Source organism: Diadema antillarum, unplaced genomic scaffold, assembly GCF_040938485.1.
Source record: "Diadema antillarum isolate AM-2024a unplaced genomic scaffold, OU_Dant_1.0 seq00000171_RagTag, whole genome shotgun sequence".
In the NCBI taxonomy this organism is placed as follows: Eukaryota; Metazoa; Echinodermata; class Echinoidea; order Diadematoida; family Diadematidae; genus Diadema; species Diadema antillarum.
Genome location: NW_027271240.1, coordinates 157,452 through 168,879, shown reverse-complemented (window position 1 = coordinate 168,879; position 11,428 = coordinate 157,452). Strand labels below are relative to the sequence as shown.

The window sequence follows — 11,428 nt, the reverse complement described above, 5'->3', positions numbered from 1 at the left end:
TAAAAAAAAAAGGGAAACAAGAAAATCAACACACATTTCGAATAATCAGGTAATATGAATAGTTTTCTTTTCTTCTAAAAAAACCCGATACACAACAAGAAGCATAAACTTAGTTGTACTTTGTTGTTTTGTTTTCGTTTTTTGTTTTGTTTTGCTTTTCTGGAGGTTTAGTTGTCACGGTAACTGTTACTGTTTTAATCAACATGGTGAATGTGCACAGCCTTTCAAGGCGTTTGATAGGACTACCAGGTGGTGCTGGAATTAATTGAGCGATGATACAGGTTTTAACTTGAGTGTGATAATGAAATAACGTCACCAATATTTGTCCTTCATTGAAGTTGATCGACTGTGCAACATGGGCAGATCTGATCAAATGATACCCTTTCTGCATTAAGGCCACGTGGTTATTAAGAGTGCAATTCAATTATTAGATTTTTTCATCTTGCGTTCTTCATACTTGTTGAGCACTAATATGACATCAATTTCCCTCCCACATGCAACAGCGTTGTGTTTGTCTGTAAACGAACGGGTGTTGCAAGGTTTGTTACTTAAAAACGCTCCGTCATACGGAATTTTACTGAAGCAAATTAGTTGAGGGTACTGGATAAGACAAAAAACAACAACAACATGCAAGTATTAAAGAGAATCATATCATTTCTGACAAATATGCATTTGAAACAAGTATCCTCTTCTGAGTATAGGTACAAGAAGATTAAGGTCAACGGGTAGTTTCTAATGTATTGTTTGAAAAAAGTTTTCAATCTTCCCGATCATTCTATTACTGATATGACTCTACAGAGCATTTAATCTCTAGGCACTCGTCCAGACACAGTCAGAACCAGTAGAGAAAAACTCTTTCAACAGAACAGAAACGTGTCCGAAGATTTGGATTTAGTGCCGCAGCTAGACTCCGCCCCTAGCAACGAGGGAGTGATCTTATTGGTCAGTGAGTGGCATCCTGGTTACTGATTGGTCGTGCGTAGACCGCTGGCGCTTACCTTGAATGAAAATCGTGGATGTTGCTAAGAGCATTCCTTTTATTGTCAAGCGTTGAAGAATGTCTTGCCTCCCTTTGATCATGAGAGCGTCGGAAGGAAAACTTTGAAGGCGGTTTTCTCGAAAGGGTGATTTCCTAAACCACTCGGTATGCGCAAATAAAATCATTGATATCTCCGCAACAGAGTACTTTTATGAGTCATGTTATATACAAAATTAAAGTGGAAGAGCAGGGGAATAATATCATTTCATTTTCAGAGATTTGTCCTCCCCCGACTTTCGGATCCCTTTTGTTGTAGCGGGTCACATATTTGTGCTTATATATGCCTATGCCTGCTTATCAACATACATTGTATACAATTTTCTCTCCCTCGGATGTTGTGTCCCTGCCCCCCCCCCCCCCCTTTGTCATATGTGCTTTGTTTTACTTCTTTTATCAATTTCTTTATCATTTTTTTATTATAGTTATCATTCTAATCATTTCTGTGTGTATATATAACTTTTGATATGTTTGATTACTTTCAGTTTGCTACCTCCTCCTGGTACACCTGGTACCATTTGCTCAGCCCCCCCCCCCCTCCCCTTGCTGTTGCTATTTCACTCTTTTCCTTTCTTTATCCCTCTGTTATTCTTTATCTTCTTTGATGTTGCCTCCGTATTCATCCTTTTCCTTCAATGGTTGACCATTTACACATAGGATATAACCTTCCACTCTAAGTGCCGCTAGATTTTTCCCCCTTTGAATTCATGCGCACACTTTCAACGCACAAAATAAGAGATGTTTCCTGGGATAGCGCGATAGAGCTGCAAATATAATCTGGTTAATTGATCGCAGATAGTTAACGGCTAACTTTGCAGTCACACTGCATCAATGGAAGGTTATATCCTATCGTTTACAGACAAACACAACGCTGTTGCATGTGGGAAGGAAATTAATGTCATATTAGTGCTCAACAAGTATGAAGAACGCAAGATGAAAAAATCTAATAATTGAATTGCACTCTTAATAACCACGTGGCCTTAATGCAGAAAGGGTATCATTTGATCAGATCTGCCCATGTTGCACAGTCGATCAACTGCAATGAAGGACAAATATTAATGATGTTATTTCATTACCACAATCAACGTAAATGAAACCCGTATCATCGCTCAATTAATTCCAGCACCACCTGGTAGTCCTATTATACACCTTGAAAGGCTATGCACGTTTACCATATTGATTAAAACAGTATATAACAGTTACCGTGACAACAACTAAACCCCCAGAAAAGCTAAGCAAAGCAAAACAAAACAAAATAAACCAACAAACCAACAAACCAACAAAATACAACTAAGTTTATGCGTCTTGTTACTTATCGAGTTTTTTTTTTTTATAAGCAGTATTTACATATTATTTGCAAAAATTATCGTGTTTTCCCTCTTTAAAAATTGAGTATCTACACCCCATGGAAAATATCATCGGAACTACGGAACTATCATCGAAAAAAAACACTTTTTTTTCAGCCTGTTTAGAGCATTCAATGCTATATTTGTGATACAATCAAGTATTGTTGGTATTTTCTACCTGACTTTATAAGGACATATACAGCAAAATGTTATTTAGATTTAGTATTGAAAGGTTTTACAGAAATATTTTCAGTGATGGTGTCCGAATTCTTAAAAAACTTTACTGCCATGCAGCCGCCGCCTGCTTCAAACATATACAGTGCAGTTTAGTCTTGTAATAGAATGATATGTTAACATTTATATTTCACAAAGGCGCTAAATCATATAAATTATTATTCGAACTATTTTTCCAAAAATAACTACAATTGAAGAGTTTGTTCGCAAAAACCGATAAGTCCATATTTGCCAAATGGAGATATTTGCTATTAAAGGTCAAGAAAAACAAAGAAAATGATAAGAAAATTTTTGCTTCTTTTGACCAAAACTTCAAAAATGTACCTTTATATGCAGTGAGCAATATATCATCTAAAAGGTATTATTTTGTACTTTATGACAAACACCGTACTTCAAAATCTTCAAAAATGGACTTATCGGTTTTTGCAAACAAACTCTTCAATTTTATTAAAGATATGTTTATATGCCATTTTACTGATGTGTGTTGCGGTATGATTTAGAAAGGTGAAAAGATCTAGAGGTGTAGACTTGAAAGTTGGGTAAAATCCTGGATTCACTTAAAATTATCAGAAGTTCCTTTACACGCCCTTTCCGACATATGCTCTGCATTTATTCCTCACACGCGTACTTTTGCGGACGTGCAACAGCACGCGCGGTCTAGAAACATCAAAGCTGACGGGATTATCAAAAACACCACAAGTGAACTGTAATGCCCACACAAGAAATCGTGTGTGCATTATACTTAAAGCATATTTACATTGACATATGTGAATGAATGCATGTCGGATGCAACAGTGTTTCACTCCCTTTCAGAACAAGATGAACGGACTTAGGAGTCGCTTTGACCAAAGGGTAAGTTACACCTTAAACTAATGACTTTATTTTGAAACAAATTGTAATTGGTGAACTCTGCGAACGATCCAATGTATTGAAGTGATAGTACAGACGTTACAGCGAAAGCATTTGGATATGGGAATCAAAGATTCACCAGTGGAGAGGGGAATCTTCTAATGATCATGTTTATTCAGATAAAAACTATGCATGATAATGAGTTAAAACAAAGAGGAGAAAAAGAGTGCAAATTTAGATCGTTTTTTGATGCAATGATTTCAAGAGCGATAGAAATATCAAATTTTAAACAAGCAGTATACTTTGTGATTACATCACTGACCAAGTATGGTTACTTTGAAACACGTCATTGTGTTCAGATGGTGTAGTTTCCTACTTTCACAACTGATATAAACTTTGTTAGATGGTCCTAAATCCTGTTCCCGAACACGTGTTTCATTTGCAGTTCCCCGCGGGCTGTGCTCTGATCATCAGAATACAGTCTATATGTGAACGCTAACAGGCTAAGGTGATGAAAACTAAACCCTACACCTCTTATACCCCAAAGATGATTTTATGTCAATTTGATTGGGTGTGATTGGGTAGTTGATAACAACCTGCTACAGGTTCCCAATGGAAAGCATCTTATAGGCCAGAAGCAACTTCCTTGTATTAGCGATGGAGTATGTAGACCTTACATAAAAAGTCTCAAGAAATATTTTTGTCGCCAAAAAAAAAAAAATAAGATAAAAATAAAATAAAGACAAAAGCACTGTACTATCCACAAGAGTCAACACCATAAAATATACTGCACCTGCAGTTTACAAGTACATTATTCCCTTGTTTCATTCCTTGGCCTAGCTCTTTTTCTTTTCTTTTTTTAACCAATTAGGTATGTTGTTGTGTTTGTTGGTTTTTTATCAGTGTGTGTGTGTGTGTGTGTATGTCTTAGTATCTTTTGACTCGAGTAAAAAGTCTCTGCGCCTTGTTGCTGCCAACACGGATTGACTATACATATTTAATGTTTAGGTAGACTTTCACTGCTATACTGCTATCACTACAGTACCAACGCTTCTATGTCTACTTCCAGAAATGTGCATAATAATCAGTTAAATTTCGAAATGTGCAGTATGGACACATTTTGGCATCAACTTGCCTAAAAAGAGAGGATGATGTCAAACAACGTATTCTAAGATACGCTGCTATATCGTTCACCCTACTTATAAAGAACAAAAAGCAACTTTGTCGTTTAATACTTCTGTTGAATTTGACACGTTTGAGGGAATATCAATTTCTCTGTTTCAAAATTTATTGCAGGGAATTTTAGTCTCCATTTGGTTCTCATGTCTGCTGTGGCAACTTTCAGGTATGTATGCCTTGTTTCGATTTCTTTTTTTCTTCTTCGATTATGTGATCCGAGTCAGATCACCAATTACACTCTGTTTTAGCACGAACTCTGTATCTAATCTATTCATATCTATACAATACTTTTGTGGTTTAAAGTCATGTCACTTATTTTTCATAATAAACCTTGGAATCAAACATTTTTTTTTCTCTATGTGATCACTCGACCGGGATATCAGTATGACATCATTCTCTAGAGTCACATTGTTACTATACTATCATTTTGCATTGAAACTCGGCAGGAGTATGTTTCGTGTGATGATATTTGTGTAATAAGTGCAAAATAAAGTGAAATTGCCCTGACGCGCGCTTCAAACTTTCAAAGAGCTACAAATGAACTAGACGTAATTTTTCTTACGTTCCTGACTATTTTGATTTATTTCAAGTTTTTGCTCAAAGGCATTTCATTTGCATACTTTTTCGCGTACGTAAAGCAGATAAATGCCTTTTTTGCGCTGGGTCGGTTTCTTGATATACTCTGGAAATTCTATTTCAATGTGACGTCATACATACCTGTCAAAGTTGAAATTCCTCCCCTTCTTAAGTGCCGATATAAGACGGTGCAAAAGTGCGAAAATTGCAAATCTTAACCCTAACTAGGCCGGGAGGGGGGCCTCCGAGGCCCCCCTCGACGTGTCGCGCAATGTATCGCTGTCGCGATAAGCTATCGCCGCGACATTTCATGACTTTTTCCTTTCGAGTCTCCCGCATCTTTTGACACCAAATTTGCGATGCCCGGGCGCCCGGTTCCGAAGTTGCGTATAAATATGCACGTGCATGTCAGACCAAAATTGCTCAAAAACGTGAATTCGTGTACAATTTCAATGCAAACTGTGTTAACAGGCAAATTTCATAAAAGCATGATTATTGTTGTTGTTTTAATCTTTCAAATATGTTCTTTGCTGACAATGACCAATCACCCCAATCACAGACTGAATTGATGAAATATGTAAGTCTCGACATATTTCCAGGTGGTGTAGTTATGTTACGTTTTCTCTTCTAGATGTCCTCGTATGTCCAGAACGAAATAAAATAAACAATCATTTGAAACACAAAAGGAAAGCAAAGGAATTCAGATCACATTCAGGTTTATGGCTCTACAAAAATGTAATTGCATCTGTCAATTGTTCGGCAAGTCAAGCTTTGACATTCAGTCTTGCATACTGTGCACAGCCTCGAAATGATGACCAGAACACCGATTAAACGATTCAATATGACAAGTGAATGTATTCGCACGAAAGACATAGCGCATGTAAAAGCATTGTAGGTGCAAGATATAAAAATGATTATTGTACCGTGCACTTCCATTACAACAAACAGAGTTATAATTTAACTCTTGTTTCAACGAAGTAAAACTTCAGGTCTGAAGTTATTATTACATATCTTTTTTTTTTCTTTATTGTTTGGCTGAAACGAAATTTCGATACAGCTGCTGGTAACGAGGAGTCCGTTATAAAGGAAGTTGCCTAAATTAAGCCCTTACATAAACAAGAATTTCAAGAAACTGCTCATGGTGTATTAGTGAAAGTGCACAAAAACGTCATACACCGGTGTATCAAAAAAAAAAACAGAACCAAAGAAAAGTAATCATGTAACTATTGGAACACTGCCAGAGCTCGCGTTAGGCAGTTGATGAGTGATCTCGGTAATTGCTGTAACTTTTGTTTTGTGTTTTCGTATGGCGAGACATTATCAAAAATCATCCATCAGTGTCTGTCTCATTAATTAGCTGTTGTTGCTGTTGTTGTCGTCGTCATCAAGTCATTGCAATTTTCACAGCTTCACCACAATAGATCACCTACCATGTGATGTTAGCGCAAGAATATGAACATAATGTAATAGAATAATATAATCAGACAATTAAAATCGCATCGCTTACCTTGCAAAAAAGGGGGGTCAGATATAAGTTGCTCCGTCTGAAATGAAAGGAACCAATAGTAAACTTGGGAAGAGAAAAAAAAAGAATCATTGCTTGTTGTGGTACAAAATAATGTCGGTAAGTAGCACAAATGTTCCTTGGGATAAGTGGTCACTCTTTGTATCTACGAAAAGAGAAAAATATCTACTATAAAGGTAATCCTACAAGTTCTTTTTGAACGGCGATATCTATCTTGATCTGAATCAATGTACTTTTGTCCAGAATGAAATGTAAAGAAGAGAAATGTAATTTCTGTATCCAGCAATTTGCATAATTAAACAAATGAGTGTGAAAAATAAATGGATTTCGCTAATGATGATAATGATGATCCACACCATTTGTATAGCGCCATACATCTGTTGTAGAAACATTCAAAGGCGCAGACTTCTCAAAGAGAGTTAGCAACTGAATGCCTGGTGAAAGATGTGAGTCTTGAGTGAGACTTTGATGTGATAAAGAATGTCAATTTCACCGAGAAAAGATGGGAGGGAGTTCCACAGGCGAGGAGCGATAGAGGAAAATGCCCGTTCTCCGTATCCCTTGAGATGTGTAATGGGCATCTGGAGAGTACTTAAGGCCATAATATGAACAAAGGCCAGGGCGAGGCTGCCGCCGCTCACAATAGTGAAGACCGGTATTCCGGGACCAGACCATGAGTGGCCTTAAAAGTGAGCAGTAGGATCTTGAAATCAATTTTGTTCTTGATGGCCAGAAGCCATTATTGCAGCTCGACCAGGACAGGGGTGATGTCATAATACTTCCTCAGCCCAGTGAGCAAACGTGAAGCTGCATTCTGTATTGCTTGAAGTCTGTTCAAGGTTGCAGATGGAAGGCCAGCTACAATACTGTGGCAGAAATCCAGTCTTGATGTTAAGAGTAAATAGATGAGGCTTTCTATCTGCTGCCGTCCTCGTAAGCAGAGGTCTAAAAATGCAATTCTACGAAACTGGAAGTCCAGCATACCTGTGAAACATGCCTATCCATCTTCATAGACTGGTCAAAGTAAACCCCAAGGTTACGGAGGCTATCTGCAGGAGAGACAGACACATTGCCTACCTGAAAATCCATGGAGACAATCTTGTTTCTCATTTGTGGAGAAGAAATGATGAGGCATTCAGTCTTGTCATTGAGTTTCATGAAGTTCTTCACCATCCATTGTCGGATATCCGACAGGCACAAGGTCATCCTCATTGCTGCTGCTGTTTCTTCAGTTGGCACTCTTGGATCAAATGTCACATAAAGCTGAGTGTCATCTGCATAGAAGTGGGGCTCCAAACCATGTTGACGCGCTATGCTCCCAAGAGGGGAAGAGTACAGGGTAAAGAGCATAGGTCCGAAGACTGAACCTTCTGAAATGCCACAGGTCGGGAAGGTCTCCTCTGACACAGTTCCTTCGATATTCACAGAATGTCTACGGCAATGGAGATAAGATCTGAACCATTCAAGGACAGTGGCGCCAACTTTGAAATTCTGCTGCAGCCTGAGGACAGTGGAGGAGGACGTTGTGATCAATCGTGTCAAATGAGCTTATAGATCCAAGAGAAATACCACGGCTGCTTTATTGTTGTAAACTGGTCGCAAGATGTCATCAGCTATTTTCAGAAGAGCTGTCTCTACGCTGTGTTTTTTATATGCAGACTGCATGATCTCATAGAGGTCGCAGTCCTGAAGATGTGACATTAGTATTCTGGCAACTATTTTCTCAAGAACTTTGGCAAGGAAAGGCAAGTTAGATATAGGTCGGTAACTGCTCACCTCATCCGGATCTAAGGGTGTCTTCTTTAGTACAGGAGTAACATGAGCCAGCTTCAGTTCTTCTGGAAACTTTCCTTCCTGTAAGGAAAAATTGTCTGTCCTAGAGATAGGAATAGCCATCAGTTCATGGTTCTATGTACCCTAAGTTTCCAGTAAGGTTCATAAATTAACATCCTGATCCAGGCATTTCCATATCAAGTGATGTGCGCATACAAATTTTACCGCCACCCAACCACATTAATGTAGCTATCTTCAGTCTGTTTGGAAATATGCCAGATTCCATAAACTGAGTGCAAATATTACACAACTTATTTCACATGTTAAATGTATAGTTCTTTCCACACTTTACTTATCAGTATTGTGATGCCCAGCACTTTAATTGTCTTGTATCATTTTGAAAAGTGGAAAAATGAGCAGTGAAAATGGGATTCCATCGGGATTCGAACCCGAGACCTCCGGATTGCCCGCCCGGTGCTCTAGAAAGCCCTCGTACAGTGTTCGTCCCAGAAATCCTTCATTCTCAATGCTCGAAATCTCGAGCATTTAGAATTAAGGGTTTCTGGGACAAACGCTGTATACTATAGGGCTTTCTATAGCTCAGTCGGTAGAGCACCGGGCTACCAATCCGGAGGTCTCGGGTTCGAATCCTGATGGAATCCCATTTTCTTTGCTCAATTTCCAGTAATAAATTGTATTCCTTTCTGGTCAGTTTCCTTCTGTTTGATTTTGAAAACTGTTCACAATATCAATTACAGAGCTACCAAGTCTCACGCATTCTGAGTGAGACTCAAGCATTTAGGGGTCGTCTCACGATCTCACGCATGGTACCCACTTTTCTCACGCATCGGGCAAAGTCTGCAATTTGGGCCACTAATAATGCGCATACATGTAGCTCAAATTGAAGGTATATTTTCCTTTTGTCTTTCAATATAAGTAAAAAATAGTCACTTAAGTATGCACCTGATCGCACCATTAAGAGCTAAAAATTGAAAAAGCTCCCTACCGTGGGAGGCTACGGGGGGGGGGGGGGGGGGGGGGGGGGGCTCCTCCCACATCCTCGCTTGCGTGCACATTCGCTCGTTGAGATGCCGAGTCATGAAAATCTCACTCATAAATTTTTTTTGGAACTTGGCATCCCTGCAATTACGAGTATGTCTTTACCAGTACTGGTATAAAGACTATATTTGACTCATCTTTTGTAACATGTTGAAGATAATCATTCTTGTCTGACCATAAAAAACGAATAATATCATAGCCAATATAAAAAAAAAAAATGTATTCAACGAATTGCAAATGTCTTTCTTATCTAGATGTCTTGTTATTGCACTTTATTGATATTTTCTTATTACACTCTTCCCTTTAAGGCATCATTTATCACATAAAGTAACTCTTTGCTGTTTCCGTTGATATAAGCTAACATTTCTTCTCATCATATTTATTTTTGTTTCGTTTTTTATATATTTTCTATATTCTAATAATTTTCTTCCTCATCAATCTATTACTTTTTTTTTTGGCAGCATCATACGATCCCGAAGTTTGCCCCCATCTCACCAAAGCCCCATGCCCTTCTGTGCTGTCAGACGATGGTGCCGTTATTCAGTACATACCTAAACCTATAAAGGCAGACGCATACACTCTACCGCAGCTGCCGCCGGAAATAAAACTCTCCCAAAACCTGAAAAGATACATCTGCACAAAACCAGGTTTGCTCTTACATCTCAAAGTGAATATGCATAGAGAGTCTCGACTGAGTGGTTTGGTACAATACCTCATAGACAAGCCATGCATCTGCACATCTTCATTCTTATCTGATTAGTATGAAGACGTAATTATTCAACTGTTTATAATCGATTTATTCTAGAAGTTGGTGATATGGAAAAGGTTACTAGTTGATATAATTTTACGAGATACAACGCAACTAATATAAATACACAAAACTGTGTATATGCTGTTTATCCGAGTCTGAAAACCCAAAGGCGTTTTTTTTTTTATTACGACAATGACTTTGGTTGAGAGTATTAGAATTATTAGTTATCAATATATTTTCAAAGAGAGGATTATTTACTTTAGCTTATACCTTTGCTTTTGACTTCTGTAGTTAATAGTTGTTGATGATATTTCAGGGCTGAAAAATGAAAGACAAGCAAAGAAACTTGAATAACTTTGATTAACCCTCGTAAATTTAAGGAATGTTTAAACATTCATCTATCATTCATTCTCGTTTATTTCTTGTTGACACAGCCTGTCTGTCTGACCCGTGTCTTCACCAGTCTCGATGTACGGAGACCGATGAAGGTTTCAACTGCACTTGTCGCGATGGTTTGCGAGGTCCACGGTGTGAAATAGGTGAAAAACAGAATACCTGGGCCCCGTTTCATAAACTGATGATAGGATCAACTCTTGCAGGAATGGCAACTTCCAATGAGATAGCAACAGCTATTGATTCAGGAAGCTGGATTCTTGTTGTTACCATGACTATTGCCATTCCAGCAAGAGTTGCTATCACATCAACTCTTTGTGAAAGAGGACCCTGATTTCTTTGTTTTTATTAGATGTCTTCTTGTTGCCTTTTTGGTCTGAAAAGATTTATTGCGGTAGCTTTTATCGTGCGGATAGTATAATTTAATCAATTTCGTCTCTTTTTCTAATTTGTGATAGAAAGTGACGTGTAATGTATTCTACGTTTCATTACTTTTATTGCTACACTCTATTATGTATTTTGTTTCTAATTGAAGCCTATTCATGGATAGTAATTTTGCTTTTGTTTCGATGTTTGTGTAAAAAATGATGCTTTCATTTGAAGAATTTTCTTGGGCTTCTTGACCATCCCTCTCAGCTGCTTTCATCGAAACTGTCAGACTCCTTGGAGGAAACAGCGGCGAAGGGAGAATCGCTTTTGCCCCTCGT

General features: G+C 38.1%; 1 non-coding gene across 1 annotated transcript; it reads left to right on the top strand.

The window, feature by feature from the left end:
* Positions 1-9,105: 9,105 nt before the first annotated feature.
* Trnag-acc (transfer RNA glycine (anticodon ACC)) lies at positions 9,106-9,180 on the top strand. Its single transcript has one exon. It is a non-coding gene; the product is annotated as a tRNA-Gly (tRNA).
* The last annotated feature ends 2,248 nt before the right edge of the window (positions 9,181-11,428 follow it).